This window comes from Coregonus clupeaformis, unplaced genomic scaffold (assembly GCF_020615455.1).
Source record: "Coregonus clupeaformis isolate EN_2021a unplaced genomic scaffold, ASM2061545v1 scaf3157, whole genome shotgun sequence".
Lineage (NCBI taxonomy): Eukaryota > Metazoa > Chordata > Actinopteri > Salmoniformes > Salmonidae > Coregonus > Coregonus clupeaformis.
In genome coordinates, this window is record NW_025536611.1 from 37,716 (window position 1) to 48,973 (window position 11,258).

Sequence of the window (11,258 nt, forward strand, 5' to 3'; positions counted from 1 at the left end):
TCTCAGCATAGACGCATTGTGTTCTGTCTGCAAGATAGATTCTTAACCAGATGACAGCCCCTTCAATGAGACCAACGTTATTGAGTCTGTCTTGCAACAGTTTGTGGTCAACAAAAGCCAGACTTAACCCCACACAGGATGTTGTTTCAAGTAGGAATTTATTTAGCTGAGCGTTCTGTAGAGATTCAAAGACTTTGACCAGGATATGGAGCTTGGAAATAGGTCAATAGTTATTTAAAAATGAAAGGTCTCCACCCTTTAGTAGGGGGTGAACATATGCTGATTTCCACATTTTGGGTATTGAATAGTAAGAAAAAAACAGTTCATGTTCATTAACAGTTCATGCATATATGGTACTTGTCAGCACACAGAACTCAGAAACAATGTATTTGGGCAGAGACACAACTTGGAATATCTTAATACATTTTAAAGTTTAATAACAAAGCATGCATTTATTTTAACATATAAAGCAGACAGAACAGTATGTAAGACTATGATTCAGAAATAAATATCAACTATGAAACAAATCATATGTGGGCAACAACATACGGACTAAAAAGTCAAATTTGGTCAAAGTTTCTTATTTTGTGTGTTTTATCCCTGAAAAAGCAGGTGCAAGAAGTAAATCTGTCCCTTGGTCTCACCAGAGAGACCTGTCTGGTTTCTACTCATCCTCAGTTTTACCTTGGAGTCAGTTTGCCCTGAACTTCACCTCAGAGTCAGTTTGCCCTGAACTTCACCTCAGAGTCAGTTTGCCCTGAACTTCACCACAGAGTCAGTTTGCCCTGAACTTCACCACAGCAATGATGGTGCACAGGAGGAAGAGCACTGCATTTCCAACTACAGAGATACGAGGAAGTGGTAAATGTCTCTGTCTCTATGATGGTAAATGTCACTATAACAGTGTCTTGGCCTATACTCGGTGTGAAGATGTTTAAGGAAGGTGGTTTTGTACCATACACTCTAGTGTGAAAAACTGAAAATGTTACCTTTCTTCATATTTCTATTGTTATCCATTTGGAAGAGTAAGTGTGAAATGCAGCTGAATGAGTGATAATTACCTCATGGTGTCCTTCTCCTTGCTCCCCTCAGGTCCTTGGACTGTGTTGTCAGTCTGAACAGGCTCAGCAGTTGGAGAGAAAGAGGATTGTTCAGTGGTTGGAGCTTGGGTTGCTGTGAGGTAAAAACAACAATGGTATTATGACTGGTGTACCAGAGAGACACAGGGTAGACTGAACTGTAACAAGACATTGTAGCTAAGATTTGACCTTCTTGTCCAGCTTATTTCATTTGCCCCAACATGTGGATTTTGTTGAGTTCAAACCCATGGTAGGACCACTAAGATTTCCCAAAAGCTTTTTATCAACAAAGTCAAGAAAAGCTTTTAATTTTAATTAATTTAATTAATTTGTTTACATCCCTGTTATTGAGCATTTCTCCCTTTGCCAATATAATCCATCCACCTTACAGGTGTGGTATATCAAGTACCTGATTAAACAGCATTATCATTACACAGGTGTAACTTGTGCTGGGGACAATAAAATGCCACTCTAAAAGGTGCAGTTTTGTCACACAACACAATGCCACAGATGTCTCAAGTTCTGAGGGAGCGTGCAATTGGCATGCTGACTGTAGGAATGTCCACCACAGCTGTTGCCAGAGAATTGAATGTTAATTTCTCTACCGTAAGCCGCCTCCAACGTCGTTTTAGATAATTAAGCAGTACGTCCAACCGGCCTCACAACCGCAGACCACGTGTTTGCCGTCGTGTTGGCGAGCAGTTTGCTGATGTAAACATTGTGAACAGAGTGCCCCATGATGGCAGTGGGGTTATGGTACGGGCAGGCATAAGCTATGGACAAGGAACACAACTGCATTTTTTCGATGGCAATTTGAATGCACTGAGATACAATGGTGAGATCCTGAGGCCCATTACCGTGCCATTCATCCGCCGCCATCACCTCATGTTTCAGAATGATAATGCACGGCCCCAAGAAGCAAGGATCGGTACACAATTCCTGGAATCTGAAAATGTCCCAGTTTTTCCATAGCCTGTATAATCACCAGACATGTCACCCATTGAGCATGTTTGGGATGCTTTGGATTGACGTGTATGACAGTATGTTCCAGTTCCCGCCAATATCCATTAACTTTGCACAGACATTGAAGAGGAGTGGGACAACATTCCACTGGCCACAATCAACAGTCGGATCAACTCTATGCGAAGGAGATGTGTCATGCTGCATGAGGAAAATGGCTGTCACACCAGATACTGACTGGTTTTCTGATCCACGCCCCTACCTTTTTGTTAAAGGTATCTGTGACCAACAGATGCATATCTGTATTCCCAGTCATGTGAAATCCATAGATTAGGGCTAATCATTTATTTCAATTGACTGATTTCCTTATAAAGAACTGTAAATCAATAGAATCTTTGAAATTGTTGCATGTTGCATTTATATTCTTGTTCAGTATATTAACATCATAGTGATCAGAATAGCAGCCTTACCTTGGTCTGTACATTTAGCTGGTTCCTCCTCTTGGGGACAACAGTGCTGTAAGTCACATCATCACCATTGGCAGGAAATGGGTCCTGCTGGTAGAAACACACAAAGGGTGTTGATGATAAAAACTCATCATCAGTCTACATGTAAGAGATACCTTTGGATATTTACATAATCCACAATATAAGGTATGTATTTGTTTTAACAACATTAAGATATGAGCGTTCTTCCTCTCAAACAGCACAGTGTCAGTCAGGTTAAATAGGAACAGGACAGAGAAGCAACATAGGCCTACTGTGTCTGCAAAGCTCAACAGGAAATCACAACACCTTAACCACTGACCTCACTACAGATCCTATTATTAGCTCTACACTGCAAAACACTTATAGAAACTGAAATCACACTGAATATAGAGTTAACATATATACATTGTACAGTTACAATACAATGGACATTAAGCTGAAGGGCTAATGTGTTGTTTTAAGTGCATCTTATGTCCATGTCCTGCATTTTTCACAGACAGGGTCTTACCCACAAGGCCTTGAGTCAGATGAGAGGAACATGAGTGTAGCCTACCACTGAGGTGTTTGTTGTCTGGTCCATGGCCTTATTGTCCTCTGGAATAAAGAAAGAGAGATGCAGTATTAGAGACCTCTGAGATACACTAGAATAATACTGAATACATTAATCATAGAATAGTTATACTTTTGAGTCTCCTCCTCTTATGTCAAGATACATTGGTTATAACAGGCTAATACAGTTGCCTTCAAGGAAAATATTGATGTCTCGTGAAAATATCTCCAAAATCAAACTTATAACTTTTCCAATATAGTCATTATAGAATGAATACTTACTATGATTTCTCCACATCTTCCATGTGACTAAGACACCAGCTATCACCAACACCAACATGCCCAGAGGAATCAGTAGGACTTTTAGATCTATGGAACTGATGGTGAAAGACTATGTTTATTATAAAATACATTCCATGAAATATCACAGTTAAATAGATTATTATTATTTGGTTGATGTTTTTTGTGCTAATATGACAACACGGAAACATTTGTTCAGCCCTTCACACCTTTTATGCATGAAACTTGACCATCCAAGAATAGAATGCTGCTACTTTGACAACCACAGAGATATGAGGAAGTGATAAATGTCTCTATGATGGTAAATGTCTCTATAACAGTGTCTTGGCCTTTACTCGGTGTGACATTTTTAAGGAGGGTGTTTTTTTGCCTGAAGCTCTAGTGTGAAAAACAGAAAATGTTCCCTTTCTTCATAATATTTCTATTGTTATCCATTTGGAAGAGTAAGTGTGAAATACAGCTGAATGAGTGATCATTACCTCATGGTGTCTTTCTCCTTGCCCCCCTCAGGTCCTTGGACTGTGTTGTCAGTCTGAACAGGCTCAGCAGTTGGAGAGAAAGAGGATTGTTCAGTGGTTGGAGCTTGGGTTGCTGTGAGGTAAAAACAACAATGGTATTATGACTGGTGTACCAGAGAGACACAGGGTAGACTGAACTGTAACAAGACATTGTGGCTAAGATATGATCTTCTTGTCCAGCTTATTTCATTTACCCCAACATATGGATTTTAACTTAGTATTAGCACTGTTGAGTTCAAACCAATGGTAGGACCGCTAATTATTCACAAAAGCTTTGAATCAGGATACAGTTCAATTTGTTTCTGATGATAAGCCAGCAAGACTGGATAAAACCAGGTTAATACTTAATAATACAGTATCTGATTGCTCTCTACTCACTGGTCATAGTGGTGGTACTTTGTGTGGTGGTTTGTCGTCTGACAGTGATGTGAACAGGCATCATACGGTCTCCAACTTCACAACTGTACCAGCCAGTGTTCTCCATCTTCAGACCACTCATAGTCACCGTTAAGATGTTTCTTCTTGTGGTCTGCTGTAGGGTCACTGATGTTCCATCTAGAGTCCCAGAATTCCCCCACACACAGGAGACACTGCCACCAATCCTGCACCACTTCATATGTCCAATGTCACCATAGTAACATTTTACAATGACACTCTCTCCTTCAACTCCAGTCACCTCCTGTTGGTCCACATAGAGTTCTGGAGTACCTGAACACAGAGGTACACACACCAAAGAAGGTCCTGAGTGATCAAGTGGTTTTTTGTAACAACTGACCACAAATATCATAATTATGATATGATGGATAGAGAACAGAAAGTAGACATATACCAACCTTCCTCATGTCAACTTGAACAATAATAGTGAGACCAGTAAATGAAACCAGAACACCAGTTATGTAATCATATGGAAGAGTTGCAGGGTCTTACCTGGAGTGACAGATAGGTCGAACCATCCTGTCTGGACCATTGGTCCACCACTGATCTCTATAACACCAGTAACGTCCAGAGTCATCTGGCTCCAGATCAATCATTGTAACATTGATTGTTTGCTGGTTGATGTCATCAGAGATTGAGACCTTATTTGTGCTTTTAGGAGGGTCAGTGTGTACAACAGGGGAGCAACTATAAAAATAGTCTCCTTTACATAAGTATGTCACATGGGTTTTGTATTCCTGATGATAGGGACATGGGATGGTGGAGGAGCCTCCTGTCTCCACAGACACACGATAAGTACCTGTAGACACAACAACAGAAAACACACTAGATTGGAATTCAATAAAATTCTCACAGCAGTAAAATGACATTCCATCTGGACTATAACACACATAATACAGGAAGTGTTATTGATAAGACAAGCTACTGCTCCTGTCTTCAGAGTGTCAGCATGTGTCCAGTCCCAGTCCTTGACCTCAACTTCAGCACTTCATAGAAACTTGTTACCCTTACCTGAGAGTCTGGAGAAGATGAGGAGGAGGATGGAGAGGGAGAGATGAGAAGCCATTTCTGGGTATGTGTCTCCGTATGTTATATGGTACCAATGCACAATGTGTGTGTCAAGGACCAAGGCACCAAAGAGAAAGACTGAACTTCCTAATAGCTATAGCTGTCTTTAACTCTCTTCCTGCTTCTGTTTGAGTGTATATGAACTAGTTGTAACATAAGTCTCTAAGGCACTACAACTGATTACTTTATTTCATTTAATTAGCACATTTGTATATCTTATATCAAATAAAATCACGTATAGTGTTACTAAAGTTGGAGGACCCATTGAGACCAATGTTACTGAGTCTGGCTAGCAACAGTTTGTGGTCCACTGAATCAAACTGAATCAAACACTGCAGCACAATGTCGTTTTTCAATAAGTGCATTTATGATGTCATTCGCCGCTCCCATTTGCCACACCTCAGAAACAATGTATTCTTTAGGCCTACTGTCAATAAGGCTCACACAAGATAGTTTGAATTTCTATGAAGCAGGTGGTCTTTATTTGGCCTTTATTTGAGTGTCAAGGATTCCAAACAGTGTTTTTGTAAAACATGCAGAACCAATGAATGATCATAATAGTGCCATATTATGGGACCAATTCTGTTCCTTCTTGTAGTTTCTCCTAGGGAGCTGGTTCATAGTAGCTCTCATTCATCTCCATATAGTCATCCTTTGCGTGATGCAAAGCGACGATCCCGGATTCTTCCACCAACGTCCTTTCATCCTGAAGTATGTTTTGTCTGCTGAAAAACTGTTTTTTTGTCGTCTGCTTGCCATTCTGTTGATGCGCCTGGAATAATGATGGACACCCTAAGCAAGACTGTATACTGAGAAAATAGGCATCTTTAAGCAAAGCTAGAACAGCAAGAGGGAGGAACTTGCATACTAATTAATAGGCTCCTCCTCTTCTTTGGGCTAAAACTTGACTGCACTTCCCATAATTTAACAGTGTTGATGTGCAGACCCCATCTATAGTGAATTGTGGTCACATTCAGTGAGATAAACTGTTTCTGGATACTGTTTAACGAGGGTCATGTTCACTATGCATCATATTATATATTTTGTTGGGTCTTGTCCAATAAGAAATTATATTTTTTGTTTACAGTTTGGCTACGGTGTGTACTACTGAACACGACCCAGGTTGATTCACTTTGTAGTACTCCAGCACATTAGTACAGTGTTTTTGGACCATTCTCTCTCGGCTCTCTCCCTGTCTCTGTCTGGTCCACTGAAGTAGTTACTTACATGACGTGTCTTCACTGTCAACCGGTGCGGGTGGCTCACGAGGCAACATGACATTCTGCTGTATTGGCCTCAAGCAGTTCTGACGCCACGTGACAGAGAGGACAAGACAGAGAACAGTTATCACCATTACCAACATCTTCACCCAGATTCACTGGAATCAACATCACAATTAATGTGCATTTGTGAGAATGTGAAATTGAGACACTATACTTTAGAGAATTGTATTTAAAAGTTTTTCCAATGTTCTCCCACAACAAAATGCTCCAATATTATATTATATTTGCCTAATTATGATCTTCAAGATTGAGAGAGCAGAGAGGACAGAGTGGTCGCCCATCTCCTCAAAGTGTATGGTCCTTGAAGGCATCCTCGCGGTATAGGATGTTTGCCCAGTGTCAGATGGCATCCAAGAGCGTGTGTAGGTCTTCCACCTACAGTGTGGAATATAGAGAGACTTGTGTGAACTCTGAACCCTTACCCTACCTCATGTCCTCGCGCAAAGCAGTGTCCTTCTTCAGACAAAAGCCTGCCACGAAACATAAATTGAAAATTTGTCACATTTTTAATATTGAGTTCATGATATTGAGTTCCGCGTGCTGTTGCTATTAAAATCCTATAGATGGCAGTACAGTTTAGGATAGAGCCTTACAGTATGGACAGCACTGACTTCTCCACATCCTGTGTTGTGGAATTATCTCTCTGCTGGAGAAGCTAATCTTCTTCCCAACCTTCAGCTCTGGACAGACAACACACTTTCACTCATAAATAAAAAAAATATTGCACACCTGAAGTCACAGGTTGGGAAAAGTGAAAACTAGAATGGGTGCTCCAGCACACAGTTTAGTGAGAACATTTATGAACATGTAACGTTCCGGTCAAAGAGACCTTTGCCAAGACATTCATTAGTAGCCTAAATATTCTGTTTGGCAAACGGTGTACAGGCCTACAGGAGACACACAACCAAACCGCATGCTGCTAAAAGACTGACATAACGCTTTTACATTAGTGCTGTACTTGTGGACATAGATTATGTAAACTTTAAGGAAAAAAAAAATATATATATATATATATATCCACCTCACAACACATGTTCATAACTTTTGAAATCACTGTCCATGCACACCTGGGTGTAAATTAGTAATTGGTTAGAATGATACCATATTGCACGAATTATTAGACTATGGCTACATGTGTAGACTTTAGATGCTGTCCATGTAGGCTATAAAGTCACAATCAATTGATAACTGTCCTAGTCCGTTGTCCTAGTAACAGAATGGATACAGGTGACGATGGAGGTGCAAAGGCTTGACATGTTTCATCAAGACAATATATACTGTGTTATATTACTCTACTCCTTTTCAAACAGCAGGCTTTGGAGAGCTAAATCGCTCGAGCGCACAGTTTGAGAGCTGCGTGGTCTTGTCCATGTGGCCCTGGCAGTGGCTGCGCCGATCTCAGCAGCAAAACAAACTCCATGCGGTGGATTAATAGTCTGGAAAACCCAACCTGACTGGTCACTGTTGCCTAGGGTCAGGTTTTTGAGACTAGTGGATTAGTCGCGCCAAATAATTAGGTATGTGTTTCAGATTGTTGTACTTACATTGAGGTTGGATTCAGTGTGGCACACCTTGACCATCCAATCCCAAAATAACTGCATAAAGACTGGTCTGGTTACATAATAACCTACATTATGATTTGTTATTAGGCTACTGGCTCATTGCCATTTGTTTACTACATGTAGTACATGTGTAATAAGTGTGTGTGTGTGTGTGTGATTATTATTTGACCCTGCTTTTCATCTATAAACGTTTGAACATCTTGGAGAAAAATCTGCCCTTATTGACCATGTACTGTTATAATCATTCAAAATTTCCAAATGATTATGTCCATTATCAATATTGATTGGAAAACAAATGGGGGCACCCATCTGAGTGTCATTTGTCATTTTATGAATGGAAACTTTGTAATCGCTGATTTTACACGTTTCCACAATACTGCCGCATGTAGGTTTAACTTTATTTGATGGACGGCAAATTGTCCAATAGTGGCACTCTCTTGAACAGGAATTAAAATGACAGTCTCACATACATTTACGTTCCTTTTCCCTCTCTGGTTTTGTCACGCCGGGTTGTTCGCTCAAAGGTGAGATATTTCATAAACTCTACTCTTTTACACAAATAACTCAAATACTGCCATGCTTTTGACGTGGAGAAACATGAACATAGATACAGCGGTTTATGTACTACCTCAAGACAGGTCTACGCTAAAAATAAATATTGCAGCCAAACATTACACAGGAGAGAGACAGCCTACGCAATCGGCCCTTCTGTTTTTTTTTATTAGCTCTTTACTGACAGATTTACCCAGTGCTTTAGAATGTATATGTGGCTGGCTGGCTTTCAACTGAACCTGGCTGGCTTCTTTAGACATCAATGATACTAATGCATGTCTGTAGAAGTCGCACCTTTACCTTCAATTTTAAGTTCAACTGGTCTTTAACTTTACCTTGAGGATTTATGAATGAATTGTCCCGTTCGATGAATTGTATAATCATTTTACAGTATGTCATTAAAGTATAATATAGGCCTATGAGATTATCATCTATTCTTAGTGTAGACTAACATTATTTTTGCAAATACATGAATTGCCTATGTCCATTGTTGGTCAAATTCTAACTACATTGAGCATTTATTTTCATTGTAAAATCTTGCACTTGGAAAGCTTTATGCCTCTATAATTTGGACAGTGCAGTGAATGGAAAAATATTATATAGCATAGCATGTGACATGTGTTATCAAAATCCAATGTCTTGTGTGACATTGAAGTGAAGGACTCCACATCTGGTCACATCATTGATGTGTGGATGATGTACCCACCATGATCAATGCAATGCAATATGTCATGCAACACACTTACTATACTGTAGCGGGGTACCTGATGTCCTAGGGACAGTGAGACTATACTGTAGGGGTACCTGATGTCCTAGGGACAGTGAGGCTATACTGTAGGGGGTACCTGATGTCCTAGGGACAGTGAGACTATACTGTAGGGGTACCTGATGTCCTAGGGACAGTGAGACTATACTGTAGGGGTACCTGATGTCCTAGGGACAGTGAGACTATACTGTAGGGGTACCTGATGTCCTAGGGACAGTGAGACTATACTGTAGGGGTACCTGATGTCCTAGGGACAGTGAGACTATACTGTAGGGGTACCTGATGTCCTAGGGACAGTGAGACTATACTGTAGGGGTACCTGATGTCCTAGGGACAGTGAGACTATACTGTAGGGGTACCTGATGTCATAGGGACAGTGAGACTATACTGTAGGGGTACCTGATGTCCTAGGGACAGTGAGACTATACTGTAGGGGTACCTGACCTACTAGGGACATGTGTATATACAGTATATATTATATTATAAATTCTTCACATGTGACTAGTAATAAGACTAAGCAATTAGCCATTTAAAATGTTTATCTGACTCCATAAAGATGATTTAGCAATATGCAAGAACACTATAGTTGAGTTACAGTAATAGGCAGTCAAGAAATGTCTGAGAATGGAATTCAAGTGTCTTTAATTACTTTGAAAAAACATTAACAAGCATCACAAGGCATTATTCTAAGCGTAAACAAAGAGATGCATAGAAGCCTAGGAAATGAGAATTGATCGTACAACCTTCCTCCATGAACTGGATACAGGATAAGAGAGTGAACAAAGGCATTTAATTCCATTTATAACATCTGAAGGTGTCACCTTTCAATCCAAAACCAACCACCATTGACCAATCAAATGATACCACGATTACACTAACCTAAACACTCCCAGGCACAATCTCCACAGGGTGTCACAGCTTTTAAAGGCTTGTGTGGGGAATGAGACCAATGTAAATGAGACAGAATTCCTGAGAAGACAATCAAACACCTTTGCATAACAGAGTAATTCAGAGTTACCACAGAGATCATACATCCAAATAGATGGCATCAGAGTTATCTTCAGTGAACAAGTTTCAGAGAGATACCAAACATGGATACTATAGCATTATTCTGTCACAGTAGGCAGTCCTTTGGATACTGTAACAGAGAGATATATTTTGGCCCCTCAGAGGGGGAAGGACTGACTAGTCCTTGGGCATTGTCCTTTGTGCATTCCTTGTGTTCCTGGATAATTTGCCAATGCACTCCAGGTAACAGAGAGAACATAAAGTAGGGCCGAGCCTACAAATCCCCCCTGGACAGAAGCTGTACATGGACAGCCTGTGTCCAATATAGGAAGAAATGGCCCGCACCACACGAGAATTCCTTCTTGAGTCTTCAGTCCAACTTATGGAACCTAACTTCTAGTCCTTGGGCCCATGACATCTGGAGGGTCTTCCGGGGAATCGTTGACAATGTGCATTCCTTCAACCAAGCTCAATGAAACATCATTCTTTGTTGAGGGCAGAAAGATTAGTTCAGTCAGTTCTCAACATTTGATGAAACATTTTTACAGTCAAGAGTTACTAGTCACTGTTTGGCTTTGTATGTTGGTCAGATTGGTTGGTCTGGTCAATGGTATCCTCAAAGTTTAGCAAGTATGAATCAGATGGATATTAAATGGAATGAAAGGCCATTAAATGCATAATTAAAGTTAT

The 11,258-nt window shown here is 40.3% G+C and overlaps 1 long non-coding RNA gene across 1 annotated transcript; it reads right to left on the reverse strand.

Annotated features, from left to right (window-relative positions):
* Positions 1 to 1,087: 1,087 nt before the first annotated feature.
* Positions 1,088 to 3,121, reverse strand: LOC121582002. Its single transcript, XR_006003300.2, has 3 exons — positions 3,081 to 3,121; positions 2,510 to 2,593; positions 1,088 to 1,173 (listed from the first exon to the last, which is right to left on the reverse strand). It is a non-coding gene; the product is annotated as an uncharacterized LOC121582002 (long non-coding RNA).
* Positions 3,122 to 11,258: the final 8,137 nt, after the last annotated feature.